At 39.9% G+C, this 13054-nt stretch overlaps 2 long non-coding RNA genes across 2 annotated transcripts; one reads left to right on the top strand and one right to left on the bottom strand.

Moving 5' to 3' along the window:
• The first annotated feature begins 9036 nt into the window (after window positions 1-9036).
• LOC144016642 (uncharacterized) lies at window positions 9037-10424 on the top strand. Its single transcript, XR_013282946.1, has 3 exons — window positions 9037-9335; window positions 9776-10006; window positions 10281-10424. It is a non-coding gene; the product is annotated as an uncharacterized LOC144016642 (long non-coding RNA).
• LOC144016643 (uncharacterized) lies at window positions 10262-12064 on the bottom strand. The gene is made up of 3 exons (XR_013282947.1): window positions 11655-12064; window positions 11201-11287; window positions 10262-11119 (listed from the first exon to the last, which is right to left on the bottom strand). It is a non-coding gene; the product is annotated as an uncharacterized LOC144016643 (long non-coding RNA).
• Window positions 12065-13054: the final 990 nt, after the last annotated feature.

Below are 13054 nucleotides of genomic sequence, written 5' to 3'. Positions count from 1 at the left end.
AAACCCTCATCTGAGCAAATATGAGGTTGGTCCAGTTAACGTGTTTGGAGAAAAAATGTACAAGAAAATTCGTAAGAAAAAAAATTGCCACTAGGTGGCGCTATCAGTAAGATGAAATATAAGTTCGTAGATGTCTTTAGGGCTGGACTCTCATCAAATGTGTGAAATTTTGAGAAGATAGGATCATCTCGGTCAAGTTCATGCAGCTTTTATTGTCACGAAAAATCTTCAGACTTTGCGGCACCGTAGCGGCCACGCCCTTTGGCGAAAAGTTACAATATTCGGTGTTGGGCATGATCAACATCTTAAGGCTTTTCTGACCAACTTTAATACATACACACATAAAAAAATTCATAGCTCATTTCCTGTACATTTTAGCTTTTCTCTTAGGTCTTGAGATTATAAATACCAAGTTTGAAGTCAATGGGATGAAAAATATTTGCATAGGGGGAAAAAGCATGACCACAGTGAATGTGCCAAAATAGGCCAAAATTGGACATTAAAAAATTCATAGCTCACTTCCTGTACATTTTAGCTACATGGTCCCAATAGACTTTTTTGTGCGTCTCGTGGTGCTACACGTGCCTGCCAATTTTCGTTGCTCTAGGTTTTGATTTTTCTATGCTAGGGGGCGCTATAGAGTCGCGTTGTTATAACGACTTCATAATATCAAATTTTTCGCCGGACCTGAGGAGTGTGCAAAGTTCGGTGAGTTTTCGTGAATATTTAGGTACCCAAAATCGCGATCGTTTGCGGAGAATAAAGAATAATAATAATAATAATAATAATAATAATAATAATAATAATAATAATAATAATAATAATAATAATAATAATAATTTTTACAAAAACAATAGGGACCTCGCAGCGGTCGCTGCTCGGGCCCTAATAATAAGAATTCCTTCAGGAACAATAGGGACCTCGCAGCGGTCGCTGCTCGGGCCCTAATAAGAATTCCTTCAGGAACAATAGGGACCTCGCAGCGGTCGCTGCTCGGGCCCTAATAAGAATTCCTTCAGGAACAATAGGGACCTCGCAGCGGTCGCTGCTCGGGCCCTAATAAGAATTCCTTCAGGAACAATAGGGACCTCGCAGCGGTCGCTGCTCGGGCCCTCTAGAGAGCTGCGAGCAGCTATAAAGGGCCCTCGCAACCCGGGCCACGTTGGGGTACTGGCACGTTGGGGTACTGTCAAATAGTACAAGGACCATCTAAAATGTTTTTGACGAGCCTTGTGTGTGCAAAGACTTCCTTTTAGGTTTAGTATACGGCTACAGAATACTTTTTGTAGGTCTTAGACTAATAGGTATGCCTCTGAGTTTTCACAAATCTCGGTCAAGTCAAGTCATCTTTAGTTATTTCGCGCTTGAATCATCCAATCGGAAATGCTCCATAAAAATGTATAGAGGGCGCGATTTATTGCAAATTGCACAAGAAATCTCTAAAAATTCATGTTCATGACAAGTCTGATGTGTGTGCAAAGTTTCATGAGTTTTCACACATGTATAGACCAAAAAAATAAGCAGCACTTTACTTGGAAAACAATGCATCGCTATGGCAACAGCATGTGACAAAATAAAAAACTTTCGCTAACTTTGCATCTTAAACATCTTAAGATGAAACACACCAAGTTTGAAGATGGTCGGATGAATTTTGTACGAGGAGTTCGTGAAAATATGACCCCTAAGAAAGGCCACAAAAAATGGCTACAAATGCCGACGAAAATCAAAATGGCGGACTTCCTGTTTGGTTTAGCAGATGGTTCCATGAGACTTTTTTATACATCGTGGGCTCTTATGTATGCCTCCAAATTATCATTGCGCTAGGTGAAACGTACAACCGGGAATGCTTCGTTAAAGAGGAGTTTTTTTAGCTCAAAATGTGATGCCCGGCCCCTGCGGGACTTTCTGTTGGGTTTAGCACATGGCACCAAGAGACTTTTTTGTACATCCTGGGCTGTTACATATGTCTACAATTTTTCGTCGCTCTTGCTGCTTCGTACAACTGGGAATGCTTCATTAAAAAGGATTTTTTTCCTTTGCAAAAAGTGCATGCCACGACAACAGCGTGTGACGAAATAAAAAACTTTCAATAACTTTTCATTTTCAACATCTTAAGATGAATCACACCAAGTTTGAAGATGATCGGATAAACTCTGTAGGAGGAGTTTGTTATAATATGACCCCTATGAAATGGCCAAAAAAAATGGCAACACATTCCAAAGTAAATCAAAATGGCGGATGTCCTGTTAGGTTTAGCATATGGTTCAAAAAGAGTTTTTTGTACCTCGAGGGCTGTTATATACCTCTACAAATTTTGATAACTCTAGGTGAAACGTACAGCCGGGTATGCTTTGTTAAAGAGGAGTTTTTTTTTTAGCTCAAAATGTGATGCCCGGCCCCTGGGGGACTTCCTATTGGGTTTAGCACAGGGCACCAAGAGACTTTTTTGTACATCTTGGGCTGTTACATATGTCTACAAATTTTCGTAGCTCTTGCTGCTTCGTACAAATGGGAATGCTTCTTTAAGTATATATTTTTTTCCTTTGCAAACAGTGCATGCCATGACAACAGCGTGCGACGAAATACAAAGCTTTCAATAACTTTTCATCTTCAACATCTTAAGATGAATCACACCAAGTTTGAAGATGATCGGATAAACACTGTAGGAGGAGTTCGTTAAAATAAGACCCCAATGAAATGTTCCAAAATAAATCAAATTGGTGGACTTCCTGTGAGGTTTAGCATATGGTTCAAAAAGAGTTTTTTGTAGGTCATAGCCTGTTACATATGTGTACCAATTTTCGTAGCTCTAGATTAAACGTACAACCGGCAATGCTTCGTGAAGTAAGAATTTTTAAACTCTAAATTTGATGCGTCGCCGCCGTCATATAGTATATCAAAAACTTTAGATTTTTTACAGTGATGTTGTCCCAGGTGTCGAGATGGTCCATCCCAAGTTTGAAGTCAATCGGGTTAACCGTGTAGGAGAAGCGGGCAAAAGTATGACCCCTGTAAATGTGCAAAACTGGGCCAAAATTGGACATTCAGATGATCATACCTCATTTTCTGTCTATTTTAGGGTACACACATCAAAGAGGTTTTTGTTCATCTGGATGTGCTACGGGTGCCACACAATTTTCGTCGCCATAGGACAATCGTAGCGGGACAGGGATCCGTTTAACCTATGTAGGTGGCGCTATGGAGCCATTTTTCTGTTATCATGTATGGCGACTTTAAAATATAAAATTTTTCGCTAGGCCTGATGTGCGTGTAAAGTTTGGTGAGTTTTCGTTCACGTTTAGCGTCTCAAAAATGCGATTGGTTGCGGAGAATAATAATAATAAGAATAATAATAATAAGAAGAATTCCTACAAAAACAATAGGGCCTCGCAGCGGCACCGCCGCCGCCGCTGCTCGGGCCCTAATAATAATAATAAGAATTCCTACAAAAACAATAGGGCCTCGCAGCGGCTCGCCGCCGGTGCCGCCGCTGCTCGGGCCCTAATAAGAACTAGAGCTGCGAGCAGCTATAAAGGGCCCTCGCAACCCGGGCCACGTTGGGGTACTTGCACGTCGGGGTACTGGCACGTTGGGGTACTGTCAAATAGGACAAGGACCATCTCAAATGTTTTTGACAAGCCTTGTGTGTGCAAAGTTTAATCAAAACGCAAAATATGGTGTGCAATTCCCAAAATAAATTCAAAATGGCGGACTTCCTTTTAGGTTTAGCATACGGCTACAGAATACTTTTTGTAGGTCTTAGACTAATAGGTATGCCTCCCAGTTTTCACAAATCTAGGTCAAGTCATCTTTAGTTGTGTATCGCTTGAATCATACAATTGGAAATGCTCCATAAAAATGCATAGAGGGCGCTATTGAGCACAACATTGGGTTACTTGCACGTCAGGGTACTGGCACGTTGGGGTACTGTTACATGGAACAAGGACCATTTAAAATGTTAGTTTTTTCCATGCCTTGTCTGTGCAAAGTTTAATGAAAAAGGCCAAAAATGATGTATAATTCCCAAAATAAAATCAAAATAGCGTGGTCTTTGGTTTGGCAAATGGCTACATAATACTTTTTTGTAGGTCTAGCATAATCATACAATCGGAAATGCTTCATAAAAATGTCTAGAGGGCGCTATTTATTGCAAATTGCACAATAAATCTCTAAAAATTCATGTTCATGACAAGTCTGATGTGTTTGCAAAGTTTCATGAGTTTTCACACATGTATAAATAAATTTAAAAAAAAGCAGCACTTGGCAAACAATGCATTGCTATGGCAACAGCGTGTGACAAAATAAAAAACTTTCCATTACTTTGCATCTTAAACATCTTAAGATGAAACACACCAAGTTTGAAGACAGTCGGATAAATTTTGTAGGAGGGGTTCGTTAAAATATGACCCCTGAAAAAGGCCACAAAAAATGGCAACAAATCCCATCATAAATCAAAATGGCGGACTTCCTGTTTGGTTTAGCAGATGGTTCCATGAGACTTTTTTATACATCGTGGGCTCTTATGTATGCCTGCAAATTATCATTGCGCTAGGTGAAACGTACAACCGGGAATGCTTCGTTAAAGAGGAGTTTTTTTAGCTCAAAATGTGATGCCCGGCCCCTGCGGGACTTTCTGTTGGGTTTAGCACATGGCACCAAGAGACTTTTTTGTACATCCTGGGCTGTTACATATGTCTACAATTTTTCGTCGCTCTTGCTGCTTCGTACAACTGGGAATGCTTCATTAAAAAGGATTTTTTTCCTTTGCAAAAAGTGCATGCCACGACAACAGCGTGTGACGAAATAAAAAACTTTCAATAACTTTTCATTTTCAACATCTTAAGATGAATCACACCAAGTTTGAAGATGATCGGATAAACTCTGTAGGAGGAGTTTGTTATAATATGACCCCTATGAAATGGCCAAAAAAAATGGCAACACATTCCAAAGTAAATCAAAATGGCGGATGTCCTGTTAGGTTTAGCATATGGTTCAAAAAGAGTTTTTTGTACCTCGAGGGCTGTTATATACCTCTACAAATTTTGATAACTCTAGGTGAAACGTACAGCCGGGTATGCTTTGTTAAAGAGGAGTTTTTTTTTTAGCTCAAAATGTGATGCCCGGCCCCTGGGGGACTTCCTATTGGGTTTAGCACAGGGCACCAAGAGACTTTTTTGTACATCTTGGGCTGTTACATATGTCTACAAATTTTCGTAGCTCTTGCTGCTTCGTACAAATGGGAATGCTTCTTTAAGTATATATTTTTTTCCTTTGCAAACAGTGCATGCCATGACAACAGCGTGCGACGAAATACAAAGCTTTCAATAACTTTTCATCTTCAACATCTTAAGATGAATCACACCAAGTTTGAAGATGATCGGATAAACACTGTAGGAGGAGTTCGTTAAAATAAGACCCCAATGAAATGTTCCAAAATAAATCAAATTGGTGGACTTCCTGTGAGGTTTAGCATATGGTTCAAAAAGAGTTTTTTGTAGGTCATAGCCTGTTACATATGTGTACCAATTTTCGTAGCTCTAGATTAAACGTACAACCGGCAATGCTTCGTGAAGTAAGAATTTTTAAACTCTAAATTTGATGCGTCGCCGCCGTCATATAGTATATCAAAAACTTTAGATTTTTTACAGTGATGTTGTCCCAGGTGTCGAGATGGTCCATCCCAAGTTTGAAGTCAATCGGGTTAACCGTGTAGGAGAAGCGGGCAAAAGTATGACCCCTGTAAATGTGCAAAACTGGGCCAAAATTGGACATTCAGATGATCATACCTCATTTTCTGTCTATTTTAGGGTACACACATCAAAGAGGTTTTTGTTCATCTGGATGTGCTACGGGTGCCACACAATTTTCGTCGCCATAGGACAATCGTAGCGGGACAGGGATCCGTTTAACCTATGTAGGTGGCGCTATGGAGCCATTTTTCTGTTATCATGTATGGCGACTTTAAAATATAAAATTTTTCGCTAGGCCTGATGTGCGTGTAAAGTTTGGTGAGTTTTCGTTCACGTTTAGCGTCTCAAAAATGCGATTGGTTGCGGAGAATAATAATAATAAGAATAATAATAATAAGAAGAATTCCTACAAAAACAATAGGGCCTCGCAGCGGCACCGCCGCCGCCGCTGCTCGGGCCCTAATAATAATAATAAGAATTCCTACAAAAACAATAGGGCCTCGCAGCGGCTCGCCGCCGGTGCCGCCGCTGCTCGGGCCCTAATAAGAACTAGAGCTGCGAGCAGCTATAAAGGGCCCTCGCAACCCGGGCCACGTTGGGGTACTTGCACGTCGGGGTACTGGCACGTTGGGGTACTGTCAAATAGGACAAGGACCATCTCAAATGTTTTTGACAAGCCTTGTGTGTGCAAAGTTTAATCAAAACGCAAAATATGGTGTGCAATTCCCAAAATAAATTCAAAATGGCGGACTTCCTTTTAGGTTTAGCATACGGCTACAGAATACTTTTTGTAGGTCTTAGACTAATAGGTATGCCTCCCAGTTTTCACAAATCTAGGTCAAGTCATCTTTAGTTGTGTATCGCTTGAATCATACAATTGGAAATGCTCCATAAAAATGCATAGAGGGCGCTATTGAGCACAACATTGGGTTACTTGCACGTCAGGGTACTGGCACGTTGGGGTACTGTTACATGGAACAAGGACCATTTAAAATGTTAGTTTTTTCCATGCCTTGTCTGTGCAAAGTTTAATGAAAAAGGCCAAAAATGATGTATAATTCCCAAAATAAAATCAAAATAGCGTGGTCTTTGGTTTGGCAAATGGCTACATAATACTTTTTTGTAGGTCTAGCATAATCATACAATCGGAAATGCTTCATAAAAATGTCTAGAGGGCGCTATTTATTGCAAATTGCACAATAAATCTCTAAAAATTCATGTTCATGACAAGTCTGATGTGTTTGCAAAGTTTCATGAGTTTTCACACATGTATAAATAAATTTTAAAAAAAGCAGCACTTGGCAAACAATGCATTGCTATGGCAACAGCGTGTGACAAAATAAAAAACTTTCCATTACTTTGCATCTTAAACATCTTAAGATGAAACACACCAAGTTTGAAGACAGTCGGATAAATTTTGTAGGAGGGGTTCGTTAAAATATGACCCCTGAAAAAGGCCACAAAAAATGGCAACAAATCCCATCATAAATCAAAATGGCGGACTTCCTGTTTGGTTTAGCACATGGTTCCAAGAGACCTTTTTGTACATCGTGGGCTCTTATGTATGCCTGCAAATTATCATAGCGCTAGGTGAAATGTACAACCGGGAATGCTTCGTTAAAGAGGAGTTTTTTAGCTCAAAATGTGATGCCCGGCCCCTGGGGGACTTCCTGTTGGGTTTAGCACATGGCACCAAGAGACGTTTTTGTACATCTTGGGCTGTTACATATGTCTACAATTTTTCGTAGCTCTAGCTGCTTCGTACAAATGGGAATGCTTCACGAAGAAGGATTTTTTTCCTTTGCAAGAAGTGCATGCCACGACAACAGCGTGTGACGAAATAAAAAACTTTCAATAACTTTTCATTTTCAACATCTTAAGATGAATCACACCAAGTTTGAAGATGATCGGATAAACTCTGTAGGAGGAGTTTGTTATAATATGACCCCTATGAAATGGCCAAAAAAAATGGCAACACATTCCAAAGTAAATCAAAATGGCGGATGTCCTGTTAGGTTTAGCATATGGTTCAAAAAGAGTTTTTTGTACCTCGAGGGCTGTTATATACCTCTACAAATTTTGGTAACTCTAGGTGAAACGTACAGCCGGGTATGCTTTGTTAAAGAGGAGTTTTTTAGCTCAAAATGTGATGCCCGGCCCCTGGGGGACTTCCTGTTGGGTTTAGCACACGGCACCAAGAGACGTTTTTGTACATCTTGGGCTGTTACATATGTCTACAATTTTTCGTAGCTCCAGCTGCTTCGTACAAATGGGAATGCTTCTTTAAGGATATTTTTTTTCCTTTGCAAACAGTGCATGCCATGACAACAGCGTGCGACGAAATACAAAGCTTTCAATAACTTTTCATCTTCAACATCTTATGATGAATCACACCAAGTTTGAAGATGATCGGATAAACACTGTAGGAGGAGTTCGTTAAAATAAGACCCCAATGAAATGGCCAAAAAAAATGGCAACACATTCCAAAATAAATCAAAATGGTGGACTTCCTGTTAGGTTTAGCATATGGTTCAAAAAGAGTTTTTTGTAGGTCATAGCCTGTTACATATGTGTACCAATTTTCGTAGCTCTAGATTAAACGTACAACCGGCAATGCTTCGTGAAGTAAGAATTTTTAAACTCTAAATTTGATGCGCCGCCGCCGTCATATAGTATATCAAAAACTTTCGATTTTTTACAATGATGTTGTCCCAGGTGTTGAGATCGTACATCCCAAGTTTGAAGTCAATCGGGTTAACCGTGTAGGAGAAGCGGGCAAAAGTATGACCCCTGTAAATGTGCAAAAATTGGCAAAAATTGGACATTTAAATACTCATACCTCACTTTCTGTCTATTTTAGGGTACACATGTCAAAGAGGTTTTTGTTCATCTGGATGTGCTACGGGTGCCACACAATTTTCGTCGCCATAGGACAATCGTAGCGGGACAGGGATTCGTTTAACCTATGTAGGTGGCGCTATGGAGCCATTTTTCTGTTATCATGTATGGCGACTTTAAAATATAAAATTTTTCGCCAGGCCTGATGTGCGTGTAAAGTTTGGTGAGTTTTCGTTCACGTTTAGCGTCTCAAAAATGCGATTGTTTGCGGACAATAATAAGAAGAAGAATAACTAGAGCTGCGAGCAGCTATAAAGGGCCCTCGCAACCTGGGCCACGTTGGGGTACTTGCACGTCGGGGTACTGGCATGTTGGGGTACTGTTTCATAGGAAACCGTCTAAATTGTAAATGTTTTTGCCATGCTTTGTGCTTGCAAAGTTTCATGGAAAGGCCAAAAATGATGCACAATTAACAAAATAAAATCAAAATGGTTTGGCACATGGCAATAGGTCGCTTGCACATGTCGTCACTTCCGCCTCGGATTTCTCGTAGTCGCCATGCTGGGTGGCCTCCATTTACGTAGCGATTCGGTCTAACACGTATCTATCACGTTTGTTTTCTGCGTTTAAAATGGTACATTGTTGCTGCATCGTTGGCTGTTCGAACAAAGCCAAGGGGGGAAATGGTCGGTCTTTTTTCCGAATTCCGAAAATAATTAGGAACCAGGGCCTGGAGACAGAGGAGTGCGGACTCCGGAGGGAAGTCGTTACTTTGGGCTCGTGTGTGCAGCGATCACTTTGTGAGCGGTAAGCTTGTTTACCTTTATTTAATGCATGAGGATTAATAACGTTTCGACCGCCCATATATGGGCAAGTTGCTTATGTTTTGGATTCATGAGCAAGCAAGTTCGGTAGTACAAGCTGGCTAGCGGACGTTAGCCGAAAGCTAACATCGAACATTTGCACCCAAGTAGTGCCAGTGCAAAGTGTTTACTGCTGAAATTGGGTTGATTAGTCTTGGGCTTTTAATGCCGATAACATGTTTTTTGGTGGCAAAATGTAAACTTGGGAAAAAAAGAGACAGAAGGGGCTGATGCAAGAAAACAGACCCCCGGGGGTGATGCAAGAAAACAGACCCCCGGTAGCCTACACATCATGCTAAAGAACTTATTCACGGCCACCCTACTGCGGTAAAATAACCAGTCTTTCCATATTTTATTTGTTCATATATTTATTTATTTTAACAGGTCGCCCTGCGCCCGTTTTTCTGTCCAATCATCCCGACTGGGCTCCAACATTAAAGTTGGGTCCCAAGTTACAACATCTATGTCTCAGCCCAGTCGGTGCCAAGATATGAACGTGCACAGGAGAGACAAGCAAAGAAAAGACGACTCGAAGTGGCAGAGATTGTTGCAGTTATGCAGCCAGATGGCTCCAGTAACCTGTACCCTCAAGTACTGCTGACATCATTGACTCTGGTATGCCACTCAGAATTCATTACATCATATATTGTATGCATGAGTGAATGTATGTGTTTGTTTGTGTGTGTACACGCACCTTATATTTTAGAGACATTTGGAAGTGTTTATAGAAATAAGTATTTGCCTGTAGCAATGTTCATACATTAAAAAATGCAACAAAATGTGTACATTTCTTTTACACTGACAAAAAAAACTATACTACTTTACTATATTAAACCTATTACTGGTACCGTATTTTTTTGTGATTTTTTTTCTTTATTTTTTTCTTTAGGGATCTCATGCCACACCGACTTGATTGCCAATGACATGATGGAAACGAAGGCGAGCATCAAAGCATTGGAGGAGGACAACATGCGACTGTTTGTTTGGCGCTAATAAAGGCAGCGTTTATACAAATTCTATTGTTGGGTTTGTTTACAAAGCTATACATAATACAAATGACAGGATTTGACTCAATGTGCAATATGGTCCCTCTTAAAGTAATGGCATAAATCTCTATTATTTCTAAAAGCACAAAAAATGAAGTGAATAATGATTAGATGTAGTAATTTCAGGGTTAAAAATTGAACTGTTAATTAATGTAGTTTATTTTAGCACAGGTGCCTACCATCCTGAGATGACGGTATGATGTAATGTTGATGGGGTACGCAATGACTTTCATTATGCTATGTACAGAGGAAAAAGTTGCTCTCTTTTAAATTTGTTTAATGTAAGACAAGTACCAGTACTGTGTTACAGTTTTCCCAATAATCCTTGTTTCACACTTGTCACAAAACCACTGTCCTTTTGGCAGTCTAGATTGGCACACTTCAAGTGATATCATTTGATTTTACAATCTGCTGCAGCACAAAAAACTACTTTATTCCGCATCTTTGAAGTACATGAGCAAGTGGTAGGTGACAGCGGCTGAGCAGGAACACTGGAAGTCCACTGCTGATCTAGTAAATGCTCTCCCGAGCAGTTCAGGTAAGGAGGGGATTTGGGGAAAAAAAAAACTCTGGCTTTTCCAACTGGCCAAAACGAGCGATCTGGGTGGACTCGCTCAATCACACTTTGTCCACACCACAAAGTCGCAGAAGTCCGTCCAGTTAAACTCATCTGTGCCTGAATCTGAAAATATTACAAACATTGTAATGAAAATATGAAACAAAGAATTAAATAAGAAACTACAAAAAGTAAAGCCATACATACCTGGTAATACTATTGGTGTTGTCGTGACAAGTGATGGGAATTGTTGCCATCTGGCACCAGACAGAAATTGGGTGTTGTGACAGCCTCCTTAACCGTGAGATCATAAGAAAAGCTGTCAGTATGCTCAGTAGTTACCATGAACACGTTTTATTGTACTGGAAACTGAAACTAAATATACGTCCTCTGAGTGTGGTTAACCTTAACCATTTAGAATAAGTTGATTAAGTAACATGTAACTAGTGAAAGGGTAGCATTAAATTTAATTAAGCCACGGGGAGGCTGTGCAGTTACTTTTTATTCTTATACGCTCTGCCATATTTGCCTGTTATAAAATTATTAGAAAAACCACATCAGGTAAAGCCAGCTGTGCATGTAAACACAATGATAACAGGAAGTCTGAGAACAAATCAACATTTTTGTGTGCAGAATTACCAACACCATGTGGTTTACTTACGTGCAACAGCAACCGTTTCTTCTGATGCGATGTTAAAGTTTACACTCTGTATCCACCCGCTTACAAAATAATTGTAAGCCTCCAGGGATTTGTTGGCGTGTTATGGAGCATGTTGTCAACACGAGGTAGGGAAAGATGTCCAGAGATGTCACATTTGGCCAGCAAGCTTTCTCCGTCAAAAAAAAAAAAATCACCCTTGGTCAGGACGTAATTAGGATCAATCCCGCCACACAGAGACACCTTCTGCCTGTATCGTTGTTTTTGATCTTCCGGTAAATCGTGAAAATACTGCGAAAATTACATCAGGTTGATAAGCTCTACCGTGTAACTCGCGAGTGTACCTTGTGAACCGGCGGACACCCAATATGGCGCCCGAAGGAAAAACTCCCATGATGCATTACGATGTGCAAGCGACCTATAGAATAATTTTTGTAGGTATTAGACTGATAGGTGTGCCTCCAAATATTCACACATCTAGCTGAATCATATAATCGGAAATACTTCATAAAAATGTCTAGAGGGCGCTATTGAGCCATTTATTACAAATTGCACAACAAATCTCTAAAATATTCATGTTCTTGAGAGGTCTGATCTGTGTGCAAAGTTTTGAGTTTTCGCTCATGTTTAGACTTTAAAAAAAAAAGTATTTTTCTTTGCAAACAATGCATCGCTAGAGCAAAGGCGTGACAAACAATTTCAATAACTTTTCATCTTAAATATCTTCAGATGAAACACGCCAAAGAATGAAGACGATCTGATAAGTTTTGTAGAAAATATGAGGCCTATAAAAGGCCCCAAAAAATGGCTGCAAATAGCAAAGTAAATCAAAATGGCAGACTTCCTGTTTGGTTTAGCATATGGCTTTAGAAACTTTTTTGTCAGTCTTAGGCTGATAGGTATCCCAATTTTTACAAATCTAGCTGAATCATACATTTCCAAAAGCTTCATAAAAATATCTATAAGGCGCTATTGAGCCATTTATTGCAAATTGCACAAGAAATCTCTAAAATATTCATGTTTATGACAAGTCTGATGTGTGTGTAAAGTTTCATGAGTTTTCGCTCGTTTAGACAAAAAAAAAAAAAAAAGCAGCATCTTACTTGGCAAATAATGCATCGCTATGGCAACGGCTTGCGACAAAATAAAAAAAACTTTTGATAACTTTGCATCTTAAACATCTTAAGATGAAACACACCAAGTTGGAAGACAGTCGGATAAATTTCGTAGGAGTTCGTTAAAATGTGACCCCTAAAAAAGGCCTAAATCAAAATGCCGGACTTCCTGTTTGGTTTAGCACATGGTTCCAAGAGACCTTTTTGTACATCGTGGGCTCTTATGTATGCCTGCAAATTATCATAGCGCTAGGTGAAACGTACAACCGGGAATGCTTCGTTAAAGAG

Source organism: Festucalex cinctus, chromosome 3 (assembly GCF_051991245.1).
Source record: "Festucalex cinctus isolate MCC-2025b chromosome 3, RoL_Fcin_1.0, whole genome shotgun sequence".
Classification (NCBI taxonomy): domain Eukaryota; kingdom Metazoa; phylum Chordata; class Actinopteri; order Syngnathiformes; family Syngnathidae; genus Festucalex; species Festucalex cinctus.
The sequence above is the reverse complement of the archived record's forward strand: the minus strand, read 5'-3'. Positions and strand labels throughout refer to the sequence as shown.